Here is a 25,408-nt window from a genome sequence, read left to right on the forward strand (position 1 = left end):
TGAACTGACCAGGTTTTCCAGCTTCATCCATCACTAGGAGACAGAGGAAAGAGAGCTCCCTGCAAGTCTGTTTTATCCCTCCTCGAGTCCCACACAATCCTTGAGTCTTATTGAATTATCACTTCTAACTTTCCCAGGGTGATGCTGCTTGTGAGTCACCTTTAGTACTATAGAAGTAGCCTCTCTGAGCAAGAAGATTAAAATCCTATTACTTGTTATTCATGTGTTATTTAATGATATTTTTTCCATTATGTATTTATTTATTTTTAAGTTGCTTGCTTTGAATCTCGAGTTGGTGTTTCTAATACTAAGTGTAGTTTCTATTTTGTTTTCCTAATTGGAATGAAATAAAAGTAGAATGGAATTTTTTAGTGGGTATTTTTTATGTTTATTAAAGGAATGACAAAAAGCAAACCCCAACAACCAACTACCAAACCCCAGTAGTGCACCTGTTCAGGATAACAGCAGAAAGGCAGCACGTTTACTGCCAGGAACAGAGGAAATTGAATTAAAGACAGCTCCATAGTTCAACCAGCAACCCTCAGACTCTACAGTGTCCCTTGCTGAAGCCCATTACCTCTCTTGCAATGATTCGGCAGCCAAGTGGTCACAGTTTTCACCATGCCTTGAGGACAGGTTCCTCCTCTTCTTACACATTTCTCTCCTCATCCACAGGGAAGATGGGATGAGAGGAGACCTGTATGTTCCATGACTTTTTTGGCCATGGCAATCTCCACTTTGAGAGAGGACATCTCTTCTTGATGAGTGGACGGCTCTGAAGATGCGCTGCCATGTCCACATCCAGCAGAGATCTCACAACAGGAGAACATTCCTCCAAGGTAACAACTAAAGCCTGAAAGGAAACCTGAGAAAAATGGCTGCTGTTGGTGAGATGAAAGCAAAATGGAAGCCAGGAGAAAGGGCAAGAAAAATAGAGAGGGAAGAGAGAAAAGACAGAGAAATCTAGAGAAGGAAGATGAATGGTGGCAATACCATAAAGACAGATATGGCAGAGTTGGAGAAGTGGGAGGGAGCCAAATGGAAGTGTCAGAAGAGAAAGTACTGCAGAAAAGAGAAGGCAGGTATGGAAGGAGAAGGAAAAGACTGATGGGGAGGGAGCAGGAGGAGATGGATAGGGTGGGAAGAGGCTTGGAGAGATAAAGGAAGCAAGGAGGAGGGTGGAGAACAAAACTTTCCCCAAAGCATAGTGCAGCAATCCTCTTACACCTCTTGGATGCACGTAACAGTGGCCTGGAAGAATCTTCATTTATCAGGAATTCAATTAAGTGGAATAGTCATTATTAATTTTATAGGAATTATGTGTACAGGAAAGCCTGGAGTGAGGAAAGAACTCCTGGAGCCATTTCTCCTGTCAGTGCCCCAGGTCAGGTAGGCACTGGCAGCGCAGTCTCACCAGTTGAGATATTAATGAGATGCCTCAAGGTGCAAATGATGGTTTAATAGGTGTTACTTAACGGGAGTGCCCCTCGCCTGCGCATGCCAGCGCGCGGCTCCTGACGAGGCTGCCTCCTTGTTAGGATAAGTAATTAGAATGTAGGAACACTCACTTTGACACTTTAATAAAGTGTCAGCCATCATCAATTTAGTATTTAATAAAAATAAAATTAAATATTTACCGGATTTTTATAGCATCGCATTTAAAATACATATTCCTCAAATTTAGAGGGTTTAAAATGAGGTCCCGCTAGGACTCTGGCCTCAGAAAATAAAGTCCCATGATTTCTTTCATGAGCTTTGTCTTCCATGGGGAGGAGGGACTTCGTTATGGACGCCAAAACCCAGCAGCACACAGAGGGAAGTGCTGCTGAATGGATGGAGAAGAGATTTCTTCCTCTGTTCTCCAGACCTTCACGTGCTGTTTGGAGGCTGAGGATGAACTGAGTTGAGCAAGTCTACCCCTGAAATCACGGTCTGGAGGGACACGAGGAGGCAGCCCACAAGGGGCAGGTTCCCCCCTGCTTAGCATGGACGTTCCAGCCCAACACAGCCAAACCTACTGCATCTCCCTGGGATGGCCCTCCTCCTTCACAGCCCTTCCCTTGGGTGTGGGGCCTCGGGCTGGGGACGGTAAACTGCCCTGGCCAAGGCGTCCATCCCAAGTTCCCCTTCCTCAGGGTGCCCTCCTGGCCAAGGACAGCCCAACATCACCCTGCCACGCCGGGCCCGCAGCATGCCAAGGACACCCAGGTGACAAAGGGTTACAGGCTAACCCCCAAGAAACACGGTGGCACAGCCAGATATCTGCGTGCAGACCTTCCCCAACCTCTCCTGACTCTTAAAACAGAGCCATTTAGGGGTGCTCAGAGCTCAGCCCCACGCACTTACAGCCTGACTGTGCTTCGGAAAACAAATGGGAGCAGCGGGAGGAGGTGCAGGTCCCTCTGGTCGAGGCGCCTAGGCAACACGGAGCGGGTGTTCCCCAGATAGCCCCCTGCTAACAAGGGATCCAGTCTCGGAGACCGCGAGTCACCGCTGAAACCCTGGCAACAATTCTTTCCATGGGAGCTGCAGCCCTGCGCTGCGAGCGGTGCTGGCACCTGCTTCGGGGGGATGGCACATCCCGACACGCGCCCTGCGTCCTCTAAGGCTGAACCCGGCGCTGCTCGGGCGGCTGCGGGTCGGAGCGGGATGCTCCGCGCAGTGCCTGGAAGGAGCGGCGGCAGCGGGGGCCGGAGCCGGGCCCGAGGTGGGGAGCGGGGCCGGGGAGCCCCGGGGCGGCCGTGGAGCCGGCGGGGATGGGGCCGCCCGTGGGCTGCGGGCTCGGTGCTGCGGAGAAGAGTGCCACGCAGTGTCCGCGCCGGGCCTTACAGCGGGCAGGCAGCGCAGCGAGCCCCGCGGCTGCTCTCCCGTTGCCTTGTTCTCCCCAGCGCGCACGGCTCCACGAGGACACCCTCCAGCTCTGCGCCCTGCTCGGGGCTCCCCGTGCTGCGTTTGCTTTCACCCATCTGAGCTGTGCTCTCCTGTCACACACAGAGGCTGCCCGCTCCTTCCTTGGGTCCTATCTGTACCGAAATCTTAAAAAAAAAAAAATCTTTACATTTAAAAAACAGGGCTCACCCAGTCGCCCCCAGCCGCACCTGCCACTCGGCAGCCGATGGGGCCGCTCAGGCCTCAAACACCTTCTGTGAAGTTCATTGAAAATCTGCCTGATAAAGGGGAAGCAATTAGAGGACGGCTCGGAGCTCAGGCTGACTTCAAAGGCTCCCTGCGGGGCAGGTAGCAACACCCAGAGCTTCTGAAGAACCTGGACCTGCAACATGCAGACAGCCCTCACTGGGAACCCGCACCGCCCACCTGCAAGTGAGACCCACAGGGCTCCGCTTTGCAGGACCAGCCTCCTCCTGCAATGCTCCTGGGCCAAAACGCAGCTCCCGACAGCCTCAGCGAGGCGTCAGCATGATGCAGAGGCCACGGGAGGTCCAAAGGATGGCAGAGGAGGGCTGCGCTGCCCGCACTTGGTTTGCAAACTGCCACCGAGGGGAGCACCCAGCTTTGCCCGGCGATGCTGGCAGCCCCGCGTCCGCGTTTTCACGGGCAAACCCCCACGCTGACCCCCTCCCTGAAACACGCGGCAAATGCCTGCAGTCTGGTTTACATCTGCCACGGGATCCTGTTACATTCAGAACAACCCCTGTCAACGCTGAATCTGTAACAATCAATAAAGAGAGAGGGTTTGTTTATTCGGCGTTGGGCTGTTGGGTTTTTTTTTTTTAATGTTTTCTCATCCCTAATAGTGTTATTTTGCTGCTCCAAGTTTTGCAAGTTTTGTGATCGCCTCCCCCCCCCCCTCCTTGTTTTCTCTCAGGACAAGCTGTCATCTTGTCGCATCTTTTCACCAGGCCCCCGCGAATGTAAAACTGTAAATTGCGGGATTGCGCAAATAGCACTAATAGCATTTGCATAAAAATTGGTTGCAAAGAGCAATTAGCACTTCATTAATAATCAATGAAGGGCCAATTTACACATTGCCCAAAAGCAAATTGTAAATTCAATTTCGTCTATAATTGAGCATTTGGTGCTGGCCAACTGCACACTGGTGCCAGAAGAGACCCACGCAGCAGCGTGAGGGTCAAGCCTCCATCACTCCAGGTTTCAGGGAACTCCCAGCCCGGTTCCTTGGGGCCCAAGCCAGCACTTCCCTGACAGTGGAAGGAAGCTCCAGAAGGTCCAGCAGTTCCAGCTTTCCCAGAGAACACATCTCAGCCTGTTACCATCCCTTCTTGCCTACAACCCCATTGAAAGGGACACAGATGCAGCTCACAGGGCAGAGGATTTTGTCCTGTCCCAGCGCGCCCTGCAGTGAAGCTGTGGAGAAGGGGAGATGCCTGAAGGACGTGAGAGGAGAGATGTCACCGCTGCGGTCCATAGACCTGCACATCCTCCTGCTGCAGGGTCAGCCAGCGCCCTAGAAGTGACACCAGAGCTCACACAGGGGAAAAAAGTCTAACGTGGGCCTGATGGGTTAAATGAACACCGAGCCGGTTCATTCAGTCTGCCCTTTGCGACCGCCACCCGCACACAACCTTTCTGAGATACCCCAAACTCGTGCAGCTGCTAGGATGTGAAAAACCCACTCATCCTTGCCTCACAGCTTCCATTTCAGCATCACCGAGTTGTTCCTGAGCCTCCTTTGGCCGTTAGGACGTGTAGCCCCCAGGCTGCCCCTCCAGCAGCATCCACAAAACCAGGCAGCTCACCCAGGGCGACAACTTCCCGAGCCCCAAATTTGCCACTATCTCATCCTCCACTTAAAAGGCACAGCCAGTTCTGCTTCCCGAGCGGAGTCTGGCTCTAAACCACTTGACATCTGAGGTTTTCTTATCACATTTTACGTGGATCTCATGAATCTGGTGAAAAGCTCGACGATCATTTAGCAGGGGTTGGTCGCTTTATCTATTTTCCATAATAATTTGAATATTATTACAATGGCACCTTTCATCTGGGGATATACATGCACTTTACATATGTTACATTAATTTCACCGATGAGCTGGGGAAGCACTCCTTATCCCTATTGTGTGGGTGAGGAAATGGAAGCACAGAGATGATACACCGCTTGCCCAGTATCACGCAGGAAGTCTCTGACAGAGCCAGGAATAGAAATCACATCTCCCATGTCTTATGCAGAAGAATATCCTCATGTCCCTGCCCAGTAACTGAGCCCTTAATCCGGACTAAGACACCCACACAGGACCTGCTTTGCAAGAGCAGCACAGCGCCGGCGATGCTCTGCGCCGGGTGATTTCCCAAATTTCCCCCACCTTGAAGGCCCTCTGTGAGCAGAAGCTCCGGATGCTCAGGAGGAGGGAGGATGGCTCTGGGAGCAGTTTCCATCTGAAGTGGATGTTATTGCTTGGTGTAAGCAGATGCTCGACGTGGGATGCTCAGGACTTCTCAGCTTTCACCCCGCGATGTCCCGGCTCCCTTTCTTCTTGCCTGTTCAATCCACCTCTACCAAGAGATTGAATTTACAGTGGACTCGAACACATTTAAATCCATTTATTGCAAAATTACTTTTCAATAATTACATCACTGTGCTGACTGTGTTGCATAATGAAATTAGCATGAGAGATATTAGAAAGAATATAAAATTATAAAAAATATTGAAATACCTCTTTCCCCTTCTGCCTTAGCACAGCCCATAGCTTAACTGGAAAACGAGCATTGCTCCTGGATGGGATTTAAATGCATCAAGTGTAATTTTATAATGTCTTTTATATAAATTAATTATAATGGTTATTGCTGCTTTACATTATTAGATTGAAATTTGCCTCCACTTCAGCGCGTTAAAAGAAAGCTGCACCCATTTTGCTCAGCGGTGCCGTGGAGGTTCCCGTGCCATGGAGTCATTCTCCCCACGTTGGCACCACTGACACATCTGAAGTTGGGGTGTGTGTTGGTCCCAAACCCAACACAAGGCCCCGTAACAGGTGCTGGCACCTTGTGGGGACCTCTGGCTGACATGGGGCACTGCACCCCTAGCAAAGCTTGCTGTTCTGCTCTGCAGCAATAGGGGTGCCTGGGCTGGGTTAAGCAATCCCACCCAAACGTTGGATCCGCAAAGAACTAGAGGTGATAAAGGAGCTTCATCTGGCCCACCCCCAATTTTCCAGGCAGTCATTGCATTTCTGTTCTAATATCTGGGTTATTACACGCAAAAAAAAACCAGCATGGGAACAAGGCACTGAGCTCTCGTGAGGCTAACGAGCTGCTTGATGCGCCGGACAAACCACCGTCGTGCAAAGCAGAATGAAGACACAGCATCGTGCTTTTACTGCCGCTTAATACTCAATAGAAGTCCAGTAATATTCAATTTGTGACGTTATTTGCACATTGAATTAATCCAGAAGCTAAAGGGCTAATGAGTTATGGAAAGTAGCACATAGCTTAATTGTAACAACAAGGGCTGCCGGGCTATGCTCAGCCCTGGATGAAAATAAAATCTTGCATCCACTATTGCACAGCAGATGGGCAGGTCCTAAAGAAGTTGAGAAGATCTGGCAAGCAGCAAACTAAACACTGCGAGCTATCGGAAAACCCAGGCTTTAAATACCCAAAGTTGTCCTTTTTTTCAATCACATTCCTCCCAAAGCACCACAGTGTTTGATAAGCGAAGCTCGGAAATGCCAGGATGACAAAAAAAAAAAAAAAAGGAAAAAAGATTGACTTTGTGCAATTCTCCAAGAAGGTAATTGTGCAGTTTCCCGCTTCAGAGGGTGCAAAACTCTTCCCAAAGCCCTTTCCTGGGAAAAAAAAGCCACGAGGGATCCCACCTTCTGCATGGCCTCATGGATCCTGCCCCTTCGCTGAGTCCTTCGTGTAGTGCCATGGCGTGGACAGCTGGTCCTCCCTAAGATCCCCTTGAACCATAAAATCGTAGAGTCATGGAATATCCTGAGTCAGAAGGGATCCATATGCATCATCGAGTCCAACTCGTGGCTCCAGACAGGACCCCCCAAAATCTGACCTAGGCAGGGAAAACAAACACAGAAAGTGGCAAATCCAGCAAACTCAGCCCCAGCATCTCCACTGCCCCTGCCAAGCTATGCCAGCAGTCCTGCTCTTCTTCCCAGTGCTGGTTTCCCCAGCTCCTGGAACAAGCGTGGAGTTGGCTGGAGCCCTGAGCCTCCAACGGAGTTAGGCCAGGGTCAGGAGCTCAAGAGGCTGCACCGTGTAATAGAAAAAGTGAATAAATCTAAACAGCGCTTAATTTATTGATGAAGTAAGAAAGACTGTTTAATGTGGAAAACATAAGCAAGATCAATAGCGGAGAACGCAAATAACTAAAGCTATTGACACATAAGTATTTTAAGCCTAATTGCAGGCATATGCACTTTCTAAGGGTATCTCACCTTCTAATAGCACCCTTGAGATTACAGGGTTAATTGATGCAGCTGTTTACTCCTGGCTCACGTGGTCCGGCTTGGGATTCCCTGGAGGATGCTATTAAACTAAAGTGTTTAATGAAGTGCTAAAGAGTGGAGTTTCTAATATTCTTCCCTTGAATGAAATTGAAAGGAAACTGGAGCAAACTTCTCTTCCCCAGGTGGGAATTGCACCTCCTGTTGGAGAACATCGCCCTGTGGTCCTCATGGGGAGAGGCCCACGTGCTGGGGCCAAAGGGCGGCTTGGGCTTCTCTGTTAGACTGAGGGTGTGAGAATGCTCTTGTGGGACTTCCTTCTACATCACAGGTAGGAGAACAGACCCACAGCCATGCTCTGTACCTCATGGTTGCATCAACTTGACAATGGTGGAGCAAACCAAGACTACCAGAAAAGAGGCTGTTAGAATCATAGAATCATTAAGGTCAGAGAAGACCTCTAAGACCACAAAGCCAACCCACCCCACCGTGCCCACTGACCACATCCCTCAGTGCCACATCTCTGCGGTTCTGGAACACCTCCATGATGGTGATCCCACTGCTCCCTGGGCAGCAGTGCCAGCGCATCACCGCTCATTCTGAGAAGAATCGTTCCTGCCATCCAACCTGACCCTCCCCTGGTGCAGCTTGAGGCCATCACCTCTCTACTGCCATCTAAGCACCATGACGGCAGGTTTAAGCTGAGCTCTTTTATTTCACAAACAGAGCATACAGCCAGATACCAGGGCTCTGCTGGTGTGTGCTAACTCATTAAATGACAGCAATTTAATTGCCTTCAATTGTCTGTCCAGCCCCTCCACCCTGTGCTTGCTGCAGCGTGGGGCACGGCTGCGGTGCCTCCTGGAGCCACCCCACAGCCCTATGGGGACGGTGTGGGAGCACCACAGCCCCTGATGCCAGTCCTGCAGTGCCAAGGATGGAGAAGCAGGGAGAGAGGAAAATTAGCTAAGAAATACGCAGCCAGCCTCAATGCCGATTCACTACAGAATAATTATTGTCCTCTCACGCGTCTTGCTTGTCCTTCTGACAAATAGAATATTTTTGAAAGAGAGATTCTCCCTTTACCACCGCTGTCTCTCTCGTGCCCCTCCTGTCTCGCTAGCTCTGTCTCTGCCTCCCTGATACCAACTCTGACAAACCGTGCGATTCTGATGGAAAATTCATTAGTCGTCCTTTTTTTTTTCCCTTTCCCATTTTCCCAGTCAGCTTCGCGCCTGATCTGTCAGCCTCTTCCATCCTGATTATCTGGAGACGCCAATTTCAAAGAGACATCTTAATAGTGATGTCAACGAATTAATTAGATGTGTTAATGAGCTAAAAGCAACCCAAATTAAATTAATGCAGTAATAAGCACAGACAGCAAAATTAGCTCCAATTTCTGTAAATGATTCTGAACTGTACACAACATCTCATCCTGCTAGAACATTACCATCCCCCAAAGCTAATCAAGAACTCCAGTGCAATTAACTGCTTAATTACAAAACACACACACAGCTCATAGATCCAGCAGCAGGAGGGGTGCGCCGTGCTACTGAGTGAGAGGGGAAATTCTCTGCAACCAACACTGTGCATCAGTCCTGCAGGAAAGGCTGTGTCCCAGCCAAGAGCACCCCAAGGAGCCCCAAAATGGGGTTATTTGGAGCCAGGGCAGGGGATGGAGTGGGTGTGGGGCTGGGAGCATCCCGTGCTCTGGGCACCAGTGGGGGGATGATGTGTGTGGCCAAGGATGCTTGTTGGCCAACTGCTCAGCATTGGTTATTACGTTGATCAGAGCGGGGGCTGCGTGGCAAAGCCTAATTGTCCAGCTCTGCTCCCATCCCCTGGGATGAGGTGGGAGCCACTAATAATGTTGCGGATCTGCTCAGGTATCTGATTAGCACTAATTGCAGGCGGGAAGAGAAAGGGAAGGAGCGGATAGGGCTGTGATGGAGGGAAGGGGGATGAGGATGGTGGAAAGAGGGGATGGCTGGGGGGGATGGATGGGAATCCTCGGGATGGGGAGAAGGGAGAGGTGAGGAGGGGAATGGTGGATGTAAACAGAAAAAAAAAAAAAGGAAAGAAAAATCTTGCAAACAAAGAACCAGAGCCAGAAATGAAGGGGAGGAAGGTCAGACAAAAGGGCTGCACACTGCCAGGCCCCGTGGATCAGTGGGCAGGAGGGTGATGGGGACACATGAGTGGCCCCATGCCAGCCCTGCCGTGCTGGTGGCACTGGGCATGGTGGGAAATGCTGGTGGGTGATACTGCTTGTGCAGAGATTGTGGAGTCACCAGGCCCTGAGCAAAGGAGGAATACTGGCAATAAAGAGGAGGACAGCTCCCCGATGCCTTTCTGAAATACCTGTTGATATGGGTCTCTTGTGCTTTCTACAGACCATTAATGTTCCTCTTGCCTATTCCTTCTGATAGTGCTCATGCCATTTCACAACAATCTAATCATTTCCAGGGGAAATCAAACCCCCCTGGGGGCAGATAAACCAGAACTGTCAACCACTTGAAGAGCAAAGCCAAAAATTGTATCGCACTAGAATAGGCGCTATGCAAACAGAACCCCTGGGCTGTGATCTACTCAACTGGGTTTGAAAGGAGCTGTAGATTGTGACAGCAAGAAATGGGGATGCTCTTGGCCTTCCCTGCACCGATCTCCCAGTGTGTTGGTGGGACTCATCACCCACACCGTGCTTTGGCACAACAGTCACAGCCATCAAGTCTCGGAGAAGAAACTCCAAAGCTGCCGGTTTTGCGGTTGATGAGAAGAGCTAAAGTTGGGCTAAAAATGGCACATAATGGAACCTACTCAAAGAGCTCTATCCCTAGCCAATTCCTTACAGCTCTCACTTTGATTTTAATAATTGGAGTTATTTTTTAAGACAAATAATGCACTTTCATGGGGTTGTTAAGGATGTTATTGCAGACTCTGGAGGCTACGTACCGTGGCAGTGACAGACAGACAAATTGCTTGCTCTCTGCTCCTGCCATATAACTAAGGACCTACCTAATGGAAGAGCCCAATAAAAACAAGATGTTTCAGAAAGCGCACACTGAAAAGATTTTCTGGAATTGGGCCTAATAGCAAGCCCTCTGTGCCAGGAATATGCAGCTCATCCTCACGCCATTTCCTCTCTTCCCAACTTCATAAAAGGGGTAATACGATGCAGTCTCCAACTAGAAAAATCAATGGAGCCTTCCCTGGCCAGGAGCCCCACGGACAGTCTGCAGCAGTGCTGGACAAGCCCAAGGGGGGATACTCGTCAGTAATGCCACAAATTAACCACAATTTAAAGTGCTGGTCCTTGATTTGTCAGCATATTCCTGAAGAATTTACAGCAGATTTGGCAGGTGGCTGTGCTACAGCGAGTACTACGCACGAGGAACACTTCTGAAACAGAAGTTAATACTTTCCAGGAGAACAAGGAAATAATTGTGTCAAAACAAGCCTTAACCACTGAATTTTACCTGTTTCTCAGGGCACACGAGTTTGCAAACATGATTCCCATCAAAGCAAACGAGAAACACGGGAATGGGTCTGTGTGCCTTGAGAAGAAAATACTTTTCACAAACGCCTTCTCGGTGCCGTCTGATCAATCCGCTAACACTTCTTATTTATTCATCGTTTCTTAAAATACTGCAGCAATATTGACATTAAATACAGCTTTGGCTTTTTTTTTTTTTTTCATTCATTTGTATTTTAAGTTGACTTTATCGACTTCCCCTTGGCTTGCTCTTTTAGCTGTCTGTGTTCCTAGCCTACCTCCGCACACGTCACCCACGCTTCCTTCCCAGCTCCTTGCTCCTTTTCCAGGTAACCACAGCACAGTCATTTTCTGCTGCTGGTGCAGTGGATGAGCTGATTTAAGACCCCATTGACCAAGATGGGTACAACACACCGTATAACTCAAGACAGGAAAGGGTTAACTCTATTTGTCCCCTTTTCTATCTCATTGCCCCCATGATGCCATGCCTGGCTGGCGCTGTGCAGCCCACCTCTACCTTCCACCTATGCCTTCTCAAACTTCAGCTCATCAAGAGAAAGACTGTGCTCGCCTTGCTCTCCAGCTATCTTCCTTTTTCTCTTTCTCTTCCCCATCCCCATCACAGGTTCATACTCCTCCCTCCTCGTGCTCTGCTCCCTGATCACTGCTTCCCCTCTTGTCATATTCGTCGTGGAGTAACAACCTGTCACACTCGTAACCTCTTTGCACCAAAAGTGTTCTTTGATCTCTGCAAACTACATTTGATGCTGAAATCCTCGATATTAATATCTTTTGTTTGTGTGTCAGTGTTCTCTAGAATCTAATTAAGCAGTGTTTTGAGAGCATTATATATGTTTGAACAATTTGGCAGAGCAGACAATATGAGCTATTGACCTGCAAGGATAAATTGTGCTTGCAGATTCAGGGAACTCACACGTGCCTGCTTCTTGATGTGATTTCTTCTGAAATATGTGCATTTGTAAAGAGGCCTTTCTTGTAATAATCTCTGCAATGCTTAATCAAGGAACTTCTCCTGCTCTTTGCTGCAATTGCAGCGGCGGTTACAGCAGGGCAGAATAGCAGCAGGTTGCAGCCAGCGAAAACAATAATAAAATAAAGCAGAGCGAGTTCCACCCAAACGCTAATAACAGAGATTATTCAATCAATAGGCTCTTGTTATGAATGAGCAGGCTAAATTGCCTTTGAATGATGTAAAGATTGACAAGGTATAGGTCAGGCCTAATACAACCACTTACCCTAATTTGACTTCAGTAGTCTAAATGGCAGCGCGGGCTGGCAGCGGGGTCAGGTCCATGGGGCGGTGCTGAGTGTGGCCTGCGGGGAGGCTGGCAGCAAGAGGGTGGATGGGACCTGGAGAGGGGCTGAGGAAAGAGGAGGGAGGAAGAAGAGCAACGGCAGAACGTGTTTCGAAGCTTCCCCCCCCCTCAACAGCAAAGCCTGCTCAGATGTAGCTGCTGGGTTAGACTTGGGCCTTTGTTAAGGAGGTGGAAACAAGGGAGCCCAGTACATCGGTGGTGATGCTGGGAGATACCCACCGGGCAGGGCTGGCAACACCAGGCTCCTAGGGATTTCCCAACACGGCGTTGGAGATGCTGTAGAGATGTGACCTGGAGAACAGCAGTGGGGATAACTCACCCTGTACCACACTTCTGGTCCTGCTAGGAGGCACAACCCATCGCTGGAGCTGCCGTTGTGCCTCTGCTCTCAGCAAGAGCAAAGCTCCAGGGCAGGTGGAACAAAAATCCTACGCATCCAGCACAGCAAATGTAGCAGAAAAGGATGCTGCCCACCTGAGCAAGGCAGGGGCCAAGTCTGTGTCTCCGTTTCCCTTCCCAGGAGGCGCAGCCAACACAACTGTCCCATGTGCAGAACTCTGCCTAAGCAGTGCATGAAAGGCCTTACGCAAGTAGTTATTAATATTAATAATAATAATTGTTGTTGTTACTAAGCCAACTACAAAAATAATTTTTCAGAGAAACAAAGTGCCCTGTCTCCTGGTGATAGATGGCAATGATGTTAGAAATTACTCACAGTGTGAATCTGGTTTCCAGTCTAGTTCCTTTCAATAAATTACAGAGTTGAGCCTGGAGTGTGCACAGTTTTAAAGTAAATACAAAGTAGGCAGGAAGTCTATTCCCCCACCAATTTTGCTCGTGGCCATTTGGGGTTTTCTCCAAATATCCCCCAGCAGTTCTCATCACATTTAGCTGGGGCTGGTGGGGCTGTATGTGCACAAACGGGGGTCCTGATGAAAACTGAGGGGCTGGTGCAAACAGGGGCGTGCCCTGGCCACCTCAGCCCAGCACCGCGGCACCTTCTCCTGCTGTTTCTGACTCCCTCTGCACACTCTTCAATTTTATACTTTATTATTTTTTTTTAATTTGGGGGGTTTCACTGCTGTTGTTTATCCGTTAAATTCCTTCCAGATGGGGCTGCGCTTTTCCTCTTTCCTTCACGCCGGCAGCGCGCAGCGGCTGCCCACCGGCAGGTGTAGGGTCGGGCGCAGCATATGCCGCGGGTTTGGCAGAGCCGGCTGCCCGGCAGCTCCCGCGCGCATCTCGCCGGGCAGCGCTCAGCTGGGACCTGGCGCTCCTCGCAAACACCATCTGGCCTTGGCAGGCCCGTGGAGCCCTTCCCAGCACTGGCAGCGTGTGCGGATGGACAGATAGACGGATGGATGGATGGATGGATGGATGGATGGTTGGAGAGGTGAATGGATGGGCGGATGGAGAGACAAAGGGATGGATCGATGGAGAGATGAATGGGTGGCTAGACGGATGGAGAGAAAAATGGATGGATGGGTGGATGGACAGAGGGACAGATGAACAGGCAAATGGACAGATGTACGGGTGGATGGATGGACGGACAGATGAATGGACAGATGGATGGATGGACAGATGGACAAATGGGTAGACTAACGGATGGATGGATGGACTGATGGAAAGATGTGCAAACACCCTAAAAATGATGAGCAGCAGAGGAAAGCGGAGAGAGACTCACAGGAAGAACCGCTTCTTCTCCACTGTGTGTACCAAGGGATCATTCCCATCCACCACGACGGCCTCTGCAAAGCCAGCACAGGGAGACAGGAATGGGCAAAGCTTTCCAGAATGCGCTTGGCTTGCAAACAGCTTGGAAAAAAAGGTTTGCTCACTCCCCCTGAAGCTCTGCATGGTCAAATAGCAACACATACTGCAACAGATATCCCTGGGAACATCAGTCAGCAGCATCCAAGCTCTGTGCCTCCAGGCAGCAGCATCCCTGAGGGTAGCAAAAGAGTCATTTTCACTCTGTTTCTGCAGGTGAAGAGGTGTTCTGCGTCCACATGTCAGCAGTTAATCATTGCCTGTCCCCATTCCAGCACTTCTTCCATCTCCCACAGATAGTCAGGTCCACCAGAAACTGACTCATCAGTACAAGCAGTTTGCACCCACACAGAGACATCAGCTATTCAAGTCACTTACCAAGTAATGGGATGGAATGGCTTGGACCTCGGGATCCTGCAGTCTTACATGAAACAATTGTCGTCCGGAACTGCACAAAGAATGGAATCATAGAACCATTAAGGTTGGAGAAGACCTCTAAGATCACCAAGCCTAAGCCCAGCCCATCCCCACTGTGACACCAAACCACAGTGCCCCAGTTCCCTCAGTGCCACATCTCCATGGTTCTGGAACACCAGCAGGAATGGTGACCCCACCACTCCCTGGGCAGCAGGGTCAGCGCATCATTGCTCTTTCTGAGAAGAAATTGTTCCTACTCTCCAACCTGACCCTCCTCTGGCACAACTTGAAGCCATCACCTCTCATCCTGTCACTAAATACAAAGCACATGAAATCCCCATTGCAGCAGAGCAGAGCATCTCACGAGATCCAATTCCTGCTGTTGGCCAGAAAACCCTGGTGGCAGTCACACCGACACAAAGTGTCTCAAAGACAAGTGCTGGTGACACTGCACCGAGCCCCACCAATGCATCAGCCAACACAGCCAGAGTCCTTGTTATAACCATTCCTCATTTGAACAGGAAACTCTCCGCCTTCCTCCCTGCCACATCCCACTCTTCAAACTCAAACAGAACCAAATGGATTTGTTGGAGTGTCCAAACCTGTGAACCCAGCCCACAATGCACAAAACACTGGGTTTCCCACCCAGCCACATGAGCACTGCTGCTTTTGTACAGAGGCACGCAACATTGATGCATGTATTTCACCAGATATATATCTCCATTCTCTGGTTATTTCACACAGGGAGCAGTGTCAGGGCAGGCTGACCTCCCACCTCCCTGCATGGGGCTGTCCCCTGGGCGCTGCCAGTCTGGTAGGGCATCAGCAGAGGAAGAGGAGGAGGAGGAGGAGGAGAGACAGATGCTTCCCAGGCAAACAGAGAGGGACAAGGCGAGAAGAGAGCCAACAGGGACAGAAAGGAGCGTGCGTGCACACAAAGGCAGGCAGACAAAGGGAGTGCAGGGACAGGAGCTGCAGAAAGGACCCAGCTTGGCGAGGGCTGCTCCGGGAGATCTGTGCAGGATGCAGCCAAGCAGCATCCTGATACAGCCCTGTGATAAATATTTATTGTGCCTGGCTCTATGGCTTCAGTTTCTACCAGGTTCACCTAAATTCTTGCAGCAAAAAGTGCCCCAATGTCCCTCACACTGCTCCGACCTTCCTCATCCTGATTCCCCATGGCCCCACTCCAGTGCAGCGAAGGAGAGAATTCTCTCTCATCAATCAGGACCGTGTTTCTCCCATGCCACATAAATAATTTAGAAGCACAAGCATCCATGGCACTGCTTATGTGCAGCCCAAACCCAGTGCCAGGAATCTTGGGAAAAGGGCCCAATAATATTGTACCAGTCCAGAGTAATTAAAGTGCATCATTACATATAAATTTGTAATTAAACACTTTAACGTAATCATCCCGCACAGCACGATTCCTGATGAATTAATTAAAAGAACTCCAGAAATTAATGTTTTACTTGTCACCATTGTTGTGCTAGCTGTAGCCATCTCCCTGACTATTCCTGCAGCATGTTGTGAAGTAATTATGTCATTACTGGGGAACGGAAAGGCTCAAAGTCCCAAAAGAGGAGAAACTTGAAACAAAGTGCAGATAGCAACTGCAGAAAGCAGAAGTGGAGAAGCACCAGTGCAGGGTGGGAGCGCTTTGCTGACCCCCACATGCATGCAACCTGTGAGCGTGCTCCCATGCTCACCCAGGACAGGTCACCACCAACCAGATCCCTCCTTTATACCTCACATCACGTTGCATTTCATGTTCTGCTTCAAACACATTGAAAAATTCAGACCCCCCAGGACCAGCCACATCCTCCCATCCTGATGGAGATGAGCTCCAGGATGCACCTCCAGCCTCATCTGCTGGGGTTAAGGGGTTAGAGCTGAACCTAAATGGAATTGCTGGATGCAGCGGGCATTGCTGTCCATCCGTCTGTCCGTGTGCATGTGCACGCATACATCTACATGCAGTGTGCAGCCCTGTGCCAAAAATTCTGCCTGAGGCTGCATGGCGTGGTGCATGCAGGGTGCTTCCCTCAGCCAGAGCCCAGGCACTGACTGTCATGGCAAGGAAAACGTGAGGAAGGAAAAGAAAGAAAATGTAAGGAAAGAGAAGAGAAGAGGAAGGGGAAGAGGAGTACAAGATTGGCCCATCAGTATGCTCCAGGACTGACTGCCCAGCCAGCTGCATTGGGTCCCCCATGGCTGCAGCACTGCCCATCCATATTTACACACTCTCAGTAAAGAAGAGATTCTCCCACAGTGTACTTCCCACGAATGATACTGCCAGAGCTGGTTACTATCACTCCTCATCCTTCCAGGAGTATCCTGGGCATCTTCTATGGCCTCACTCTGGTCTCACCCTGGTTTTCTACCCATGTGATGCCCCAAAGTGCTCACGGCTCAGCTTCCTTGGGAATTGCAGAATAAGTGTGGCATTTCTGGGTGAAGTGCAGGCAGGCAGCCGGCACCTCCAGGCTCACACCGCGCCTGACTCGGTTTCCCCAACTAGAGATTACATTTAACTGGGGCTGTGTTAGTTAACATTTGTGCAGCTCTTTGAAAAAGAAAAATGTTTGAGGCTTTAAACGCTGCCAGTGGGAACAGATCAACAAGATTTCTAACCCTTCTGAAAAATTAAAGCTTTTGCCAATTAAGCTGGCAAACGCATGGATGTGAATCTAAAATCCTCTCGAGCTCCAGACCAAGACGGGAACCTCCTGAGAGCAGCTCTCCTGCTGCTCCTCGTGCTCGCCACGTCAGAGATGGAGCAGGGAGCCCAGCCATGCACTGCCCAGCAGCCACACGCCTGCAGCAGAGATCTGCCTGCAGCAGAGCCACTGCTCCACACGTCGCCACGTACGGTACAAATGCGCAGATAACGTTGTCCCCTAGATTGCTTGAACTGGTATTGCAAGAATGTCATCGTAAAGCACGATTTCCCATAATTTCGCAATTAGCCCTCTAACTTGGTTTGCGGCTTTGATGCCACGAGCTACCAGGGATCTCCACGCCAGCAGACGTACCAACTACATTTGGTCTATGGCTTTAGTGATTAAATTTCCTCTTCGGCGCTGGAGCAGCCCAAAGAACACTGTGATGGATGGCAAAGAAAACCCAGTGACACCTGAATGTCCCCATCTCTTCCTGGCACGGCCCTGCTGACTGGTGCCCAGCTGCAGTAGGACAACCCTCCACCACGTGCTTGGCACGCAGCCCTGTGCTGGTCCCTGGGAACGGGACACGTGGAAAGGATAAAACCCATGTGTGTAAGCACAGTAAGCACACGGGCATCACCCACCTGCACAGCCCTGGGCTGGGCATGGACAAGAGCAAACGCCCACATCATTGCAGGACTGAAAACCAGAAGCCTCCAAGCACTGCTGATGGACGTAGCAACAGGCACGCACGCTGGGTCTGAGCACATGCACCCAAAGCAACTCCACATGCAGGCACCAGTCCCGGATGAAACCATTTTTCCCATCACCTGCAGTCGGTCACTCAGTGCAGGGATGGGGCGACCACGGCACCGCTCACCCCACACATGCACCCGCCCCAGGAAGGGTCCGGCTCGCGGCGCTGGGGGCTCTTCCTCACCCTTCCCTGCTCCCCACTGGAAAGTCTTACCTTTCGGAGCAAGTCCAAGATATTAATTAAGATAAATCTACCTCAATTTTGAGATTCTCTTATCATGTAATTTATCAAAATTATGTTAATTATTTCTGTAGGGCAGCAAAATTATTACCTCTTCCGTGTCTGATTTGTATTAATATTCATAATTTAATAATTCAGCATCCAAGCCATCTGGTTTGGGGAGCCACGCTCCTTCCCCTCCCTCTGCCGGAGCCAAATCGCTGCAGCCTCACCGCTCCCCGACGTTCCCCACCCAAAATGTGGCACCGACTCTGCCACCGCCATCCCCCGGTGTGGCCACGGGGCCACGCGGGTCCCACAGCCCTGGGAGCGGAGCAGCCCCTGCCCTGCGCCGGGCTGAGCCTCTGTCACCGGCGCTGTCTCAGCCCGGCAGGTGAGCTCAGCTGAATTGACATTTTCCACACTTTGTGATTTTTACACTGTAATTTGACATAATTAATGCCTACATTACTGCTGATAATTTAGCTAGTTAATTAAACTCGGAGGAGATAATTAAGGAGAGGCTACTGCTTGGACTGCTAATTGTTTTTGTCATTATTTTAGGGGCCCGACAGCTGCCGGCTGAGTCATCCTCCCCATCAGCTGACGGCCGCACGTGAGCGGTGCTGCGGGCGCGGGGCTGGGGGCGAGGCGGCTCGGGGCCGCCGGCAGAACGGTGTGTGCAGATGGCGAGGGGCTCTGCGGTGTGCGGCCCCATGGCCGAGGGCAAGCAGCGTGGTTTGGTGCTGGAAAGCAATGGAAAGTTGTCAAGAGGTGGAGAGCAGTCAAGCTTTGGAACGGGCTGCCCAGGGAGGCGGTGGGCTCACTGAGGTGTTCCAGAACCGAGGAGATGTGGCACTGAGGAATGCTTGGTGGGCATGGTGGGATGAGTTGGGCTGGGCTTGGGGATCTTACAGCTCTTTCCCAACCTTAAGGATTCTGTGATTCTACAGTTCTATGATTCTACGGGGACATGCCCAAGGTCTTCTTCCTCCAGGTCATCGGTCCACGGAACACCCTGTGTGCACAGGGCACACTTTGGGGCTCACATGGAGCAGAAGCACTCACTGCCTGGCCTGCCAGTGAGCAGAGCAGAGCCCTGCAATTCCCCATGTACCAGTGCCATGTCCTCACCCTGGACATGAGGAAAGAATCCTAACCCTAACCCTCCTGCACTAGCGGCACCGTGTGGCTTGGCAGCACGAGGTTTCTCATTCTTGGGAGCTCTGGCCTCATCTTCAACTGTGGCTAAGTCCCACTGCTTAGCGAAAGCAGAAGCAGATGGGCGACGGCCCCACCTGGTCCCCAAAGAGAAAAGCGCATCGTCACTGGCACCGTGTCCCTGTTCCCCACGCTCTTTGTCTTGCAGAGCCCTGTGCCAGCCCCACGTCATCACCCCACGCACCCATACACCCCCTGCACCTCTCCACTGTCCCGCACGCTGCTGCACACCTCCCCCCACTGCCTGGCTCCCGGCGAGCTCCACACTGTGAGCTTGACCTCTCAATCTGGAGATGGGGAAGGAGGCCACTCACTGGCAAACACCCCTCAAATAATTTGATTAATCATCTCAGCCCTATTCAGCGCTGCTGGCACCTTCCAAATCAAAGCTTCTCCCACAGTGCTGTGTCAAAAAGCCATGGAGCTGCTGGAAGGGTTCAGCCAAGCGTGGACCAAAGCAGGAGCAGTACTCCAGGGGCTGTGCACGGGGTTGGCAAAACGCTCCCTCTCAGCATCTCTGCAGTCAGAGACACGAGACGCGTAACAAAGCGCACAGGGACCGCTTTGCGTCTCCCCGCGTTAGGAGGAGCCACTTCGATTTGCTGTCTGCATTTCTGTTTAACGCCATGCAAAAAAAAAAAAAAGAAAAAGAAAAAAGAAAAAAAGAAACGTGCCAAGAGGATTTGATTTTTTCTCGCTCCTCTCGCCCAGCCATCTCTCAGACTCTGCCCTGCGCGGCGCTGTGCACAAGGATCGCCCCGCACAGCATTTGTCTGTGGGCTCAGCATCGCTCTCCTCCGCACCCCGAGCGTGCTGCTGGGGCTGAGCCCGAGCTCCTGGAGCCCTTTGTTTGTTACTGCCATTCCATCCCTACCACAGTGCCCAGAAAGAAAAGGACAGGAGAGGAGCCAGGCGCGCTCTCTTTGCAGCGCGGTGGTTCTCACACGCACGCGTCTCTTTGGAGCCGTGCTTCAGGATTCCTGTCTTTATTTTCGCAGAAGGGAGCAATTCCAGCGCTTGCAACAGAACAAGCCCAGCTGATCTCCAGCCGCTCCAGGAAAACGATGGCAGGGAGAGCAACTTGCCCAAACCTGCAGCGGCGAGAAGACCCCTGACATCGCTGTCCCCAGTGCCCCCCCCCCCCACCAGAAGGACCACGGTGGCCGTGCCAGGAAGCAGGGCTGTGCCATGGGCACCGCAGCCCACGTGGCCGGCGGCTGCGTGGCAGTCCCTGCTGTCGCTGCTTCCTTGCTCGCAGCCAAGTTTTCTACCTCGCTGCATCTCCAGCAGCAACTCCAACCCCGACGTTCCTCCCCAGCTGATTTCTGGTGGAACCCAAAGACGCTCTGCACAACGGACTGCACAGACGCCATCGCGGAGCGCCTCAGCCCAAACGCGCCCGTACATGTGGGCTGCTCCGAAAGTGATGCCTCCTATTTTTATCTCCACAGAAACTACAGCGGCTACAAAGAGCACAACAGCACTAACTGACGGAGCAAATGCTCTGCTACAAAACACTATTTTTCAATGCGGTCACCACCATTAGCCATGAATTTTCACCAGCATTGAACAAGAGCCAGCACGTCGCTCTTATAAATATCTGCACCAAACAGAGTTGTTGTCACCGCTGCAATGCAGCACACACCACCCCAAGCAGGGTTTGTCCCCTGGAGGTGCCCACACGGCAGCTTGAAGGTGCCCATGGTGGGGATGTATGCAATGCACATGGAGATCTACAGCCGAGCAGAGCCCGCGCTGAAATCCAACAGAATTTCACACCGCCCTTTCACCTCTATTCCCACTGTGCAATCTCCCAGCAAAATGAATCTCTCCGCTCCGACAAGCTCAGCATCACCATCCCACAGAGCCCACCTGCCTCCTCCGAGCCCCATCCTCAGCACACATAGGAGCAGTGCCCTTAGCACCAGAGGGAGCGAGACGCAAAGGAAGAGCATTAGGTGGAGTGAGAGATAGCAAGAGCACGGCCGTATCAGACGTCTCCAGGCAAGATAACACGATAAATAATCAATCAGTCCCTACAAAATCCTTAAGTGCTTGATGTATCCTCCTGCAAATTGAATCACTTCTCCTACCAGGAAGTTCTCTCTTGTAAATAAATGAGAGCAGAAATGGCCCATATTGAAAAATAATGTTGTTAAAACCACTGATTAAGTTTTACACAAGCATATGAGAGGAAACTAAAAGGTTTTAGCTTTTTAATTTAAGAAATGAGGAATATGATATAATTTCAATTTGTGATGAGATAAGATGTTCTCGATATTGTGGCTTCAATTGGATTATATCCTAATGTACTTTTATAAAGTGTCAGGCTAGCTGCAGATTAAGGTATGTGTGTAATATTCTTTATTAACAATTTAATGGACTTGCTTTCACTCTATCCATCTTAATCAGTGTTTCCAGTCCACCTGGGAGATCTAGTTAGTACAGAACCTGAAACTCCAACCTGATGAAAGAGGGAACTCAGTGATCCGTCAGTGTCAAAAACAAGAGGAAAGCACTGATAAAAGACTGCTGAGGATCATCTTTAACCTCCTGTCATCAGCTCCACTCCAAAAGCGCTCAACAACCGCTCTTGGAGTCACTCAGTGAGACAAATGCCCTCCTCAGCCCCACGTCCTTCCCCTGCCAGAATATTAAAGGGCCTTTGGGCAACTGGCAGGACTCACTGTGTCACCAAACCCAGTGTCCTGATCTGGAGTGATCTGCTCTGTAATCCCATTTTATGCTCAAACTCTGGTGTGAGAGCAGCCTGGCCATGAGGGCTCTCCAGCGCTTGCCCGCAGCCCAGCCTCGGTTGGAGGCTTCCAGCTCATTTCGTTCTGAAATTTATTCATGGCCAGTTTATATCTGCACGTGCTGGTATCAATATTGGCCTTTAGCTTAACTAGTTCTTCTCTCTCCCTCCTGTTTATCTGCCTGCACAATCACTCTCTCAGCCTTCATTTGGTTAGGCTCAATCAGCCGTGCTTGTTTAACCATCTCAGAGGGACATTCCGACACCTTCCCCACTCTCTGCACCCCTTCCCCTTTTCCAGACGTGCCCTCTCTGCACACAGCTCCCAGCACCTTCCCCATACTTTTATTGAGCAACCCCTCACTCTGGCGTTGCACTGGGGAAAGGCAAAGCCCCAAGCATCCTCGTCTAGGCAGGAGACATAAGATCCTGGTGCAGGCAGCCCCCGGCACAGCCACAAACCCAGGTGACACGCAGTGACTTCCATCTGGGGCTGCAGCACAACCGGAGGACGATCCCTCCTGGCTATCAGCAGCCACTTGCCTGGTAGCCCCTTTTCCTGCGCTGCCATGTGCACGTACAACCGTCACCTGATGCACGGAGCAAGGAGCAGCAGCCTGGTAAATAATGGTCCATCAGGAAAGAAGTGCCTATACATCTCATCTCCTTTAATTCCCCTGCAACGCGGTGATCAGTGAGGGTGGGTCGGTTGTAGCTGCAGGTGCTCCCGGACCGGGGAGGAGCACAAAAATGAAGTTGTTTGTGGCTTTTGATTCCATCCCTGGAATTATTTACAGCTGCAGGCAATATTAAACTATGTAGAGCAAGTGTCCTCATTTACATGCTAATTCATTTATACCCTCTGGATTGATTTCTCCAATTCATTTTCAGCCCACTAACTCTTCTGATATGAATTATATTATCACCTCCAGAACGGCAGCAGGGAAATGTGACGAAGCCACCCCGGCTCTTCTGATCTCTAATTGCCCTCGCTGCTCGGAGCTGGCGTGGCCAACTGCAGCTCCACTCCCTGCCCACGGGCACCCACGTCCCCTCCACGCCAGGGGACAGAGGCTGTGCTGGGACAGCCCCACCTGCAGGGCTCAGTCCTGGGGAAGGACTCAGACCTCAGCCTTGCTGCTGCCTCTGGAAACCGTTCCTTCCTTCTGCCCCCAAGGAGCAGTTCAGAGAGCAAAACCAAAGCGTGCCCATGTCCTTCAGCAGCCAGGCCTGGAATTAATTCTAGTTTTCATGAGGGCCTTTCTGAGGCTTCTCAGCTCTCTACAGCAGCCTCACGTAGTAACAGAAGGGTGTGACACATCCCCAGTTCTCCCTGCCTTGGGAACGAGGTACTCACAGTGGGAGGACAGGCTGCCAGGGGCTGGAGAAGAGCAGGGCTGCCCATGGGAAGCAGCAGGACTTGTCACTGTCCCTGGTGGATGAATGAGGTTGAGACATCCTTATCCAGGTGGCAAATCCAACCTCTGGACTCACTTCTCTGGAAGACCTGGTTGAGACGTCAAGGAGACAGTGAAGAAGGGAACCACCTCCTGCAGTGACCTGTGAGTCTGCAGGACACCAGCCTGCCACCAAGGAGGGGGGAGAAGCCAGGAGCCAATGGGGGAAGGTGTGACCTTCAAGGTCCCTTCCAACCCAAGCCATCCTGTGATTCTACGTGCAATGCTGCAGGGTGTGGGGCAGGCTTTCCCTTCTCCCTTAAAATAGCTGTGAAGTTCTGCAGAAGGTTAAACCTCAGCTTCCATAACTGGGTGGATTTCATCAGACAGCTGTGACATCATTTTATAATCCTGCACCAAACATACAGAGCAGATTTTGCTCAGGAAATCCTGTGAAATCCTACCCCTCCTCAGAACAGGCCTTTCACTGTTATTGCTGATGATGTTTGGCCCGTGGTTTATTACTGAATGGGAAGAAAGTGTTTTGCACACTGGATGGGGCACCTTCTGCAGCAGGCTGTACTCATAGTGCTGTCTTGGAGCTCATACACACAGAGAGCTGCCAGCTAAAAGCACTGAGCTAGGGATGGCTTAAAGGCAAGGCAAGCATCCCTATCCCATCTCCTAGAAGAGAGGGGAAGACTGGATTTAAACATTTTGGTTTCAAGCTCAGAAGCAGGTGATTTGGATACCTGTGCTTTTACATCATTAATTTGGCCCTCAGGAAAACTATATCAAGAGTTCTGACACAGCCTACAGACTGCAGGACCGCATCCTTTCACTATGTGACACCTCACTGTTCAAAAACATCTACTTACAAACATGACAAAATAAATAAACATGGGATTTAGTACAACTGTTCTGGGATCGTTGTCCCTTCATCTGCCTTGCTCTCTGGCCCAGTGTTTCAGCATTGCTTACCTTGCTGGTTATGGGCGAATTCCCAGTAAGGAACTGGTGATGCTGTCCTGGTGCAGAGCGCTTGCACGTCCTCCCGCCTTGCAGCCAGATTTGGGTGCATTAATCCTGTAGAGGGGGAACCCATCTCCTGCAGTTGGAGCGAGCTGTGCTCAGATGCGTTCACATGTGCCCTTCAGAGCCCATTTCAGTGTTTTACAAGTGTTGGTTAACCACGTTGGAAACCAGAGTCCAGCACCCGTGCAAGTCAGCAGCTGAGGGACCCAGCAAGAAGAAAACACTCAGCTGGACAACATGGCTGTGTCCAGACAGCTGTGGGTTAGATGCCACACACCGAGGCTGATACAGACACATCCAAACTGGACACACACACGCAGCGTTCGGTATTTTAAAGGCTTGTAGAAACCTGCTTTCAACAGCCTAACCCCTTCCTTGCTCTCACATCTTGTATGAGCAGCACGCAGCTCTCTGCTGCAGCTGGGCAGGCGTGCCAGAGGGACACAAACCAAAAGGTCCAGGCTCATTGAAAGTTAAACAGAACCACTTCTCCTCCAAATTCCACTGCAAAATGAAAGCTACAGGGAAATTAAGACATTTCTGCTGGCTGGCAGGGAAAGGACAGCTCTTTGTTCCTGATTTACACCATCTGAAACAATTAACTTGTAAAGCTGAGATACCGTTCCCCTTGGCATCCCCTGTTTGTTATGCCTCAGACCATTTCAAATGAGCACTTGAGAAAGGAGAGAGCCCCTCTGCCTCCCATCACTTGAGGGAGGGGGAAAGTTGTCCTAAGTGGAACAATAGCCTGTCCCTTCTTAATGCCACTTCAAAGCTCCTCGGTCAGGAAAATTGATAATTGCGTCAAGTGCAGTTTTTCTAAACTTCATCATTTAGCGCTGAAAACTGGGCTATTGAATTCATATAGTTCTTTGATCAAGACCAGTTAATTAAGTTATTCCCTTGATATGACTCTTATCATTTTAGTGCCAGACCTACATCACACTTACGCAATTCCCC

The 25,408-nt window shown here is 50.7% G+C and overlaps 1 long non-coding RNA gene across 1 annotated transcript; it reads right to left on the reverse strand.

Annotated features, from left to right (window-relative positions):
* Positions 6,669-24,960, reverse strand: LOC110405906. The gene is made up of 5 exons (XR_002443177.1): positions 24,395-24,960; positions 23,374-23,523; positions 14,360-14,429; positions 12,131-14,156; positions 6,669-6,987 (listed from the first exon to the last, which is right to left on the reverse strand). It is a non-coding gene; the product is annotated as an uncharacterized LOC110405906 (long non-coding RNA).

This window comes from Numida meleagris, chromosome 13 (genome assembly GCF_002078875.1).
Source record: "Numida meleagris isolate 19003 breed g44 Domestic line chromosome 13, NumMel1.0, whole genome shotgun sequence".
NCBI classification, from domain to species: Eukaryota; Metazoa; Chordata; class Aves; order Galliformes; family Numididae; genus Numida; species Numida meleagris.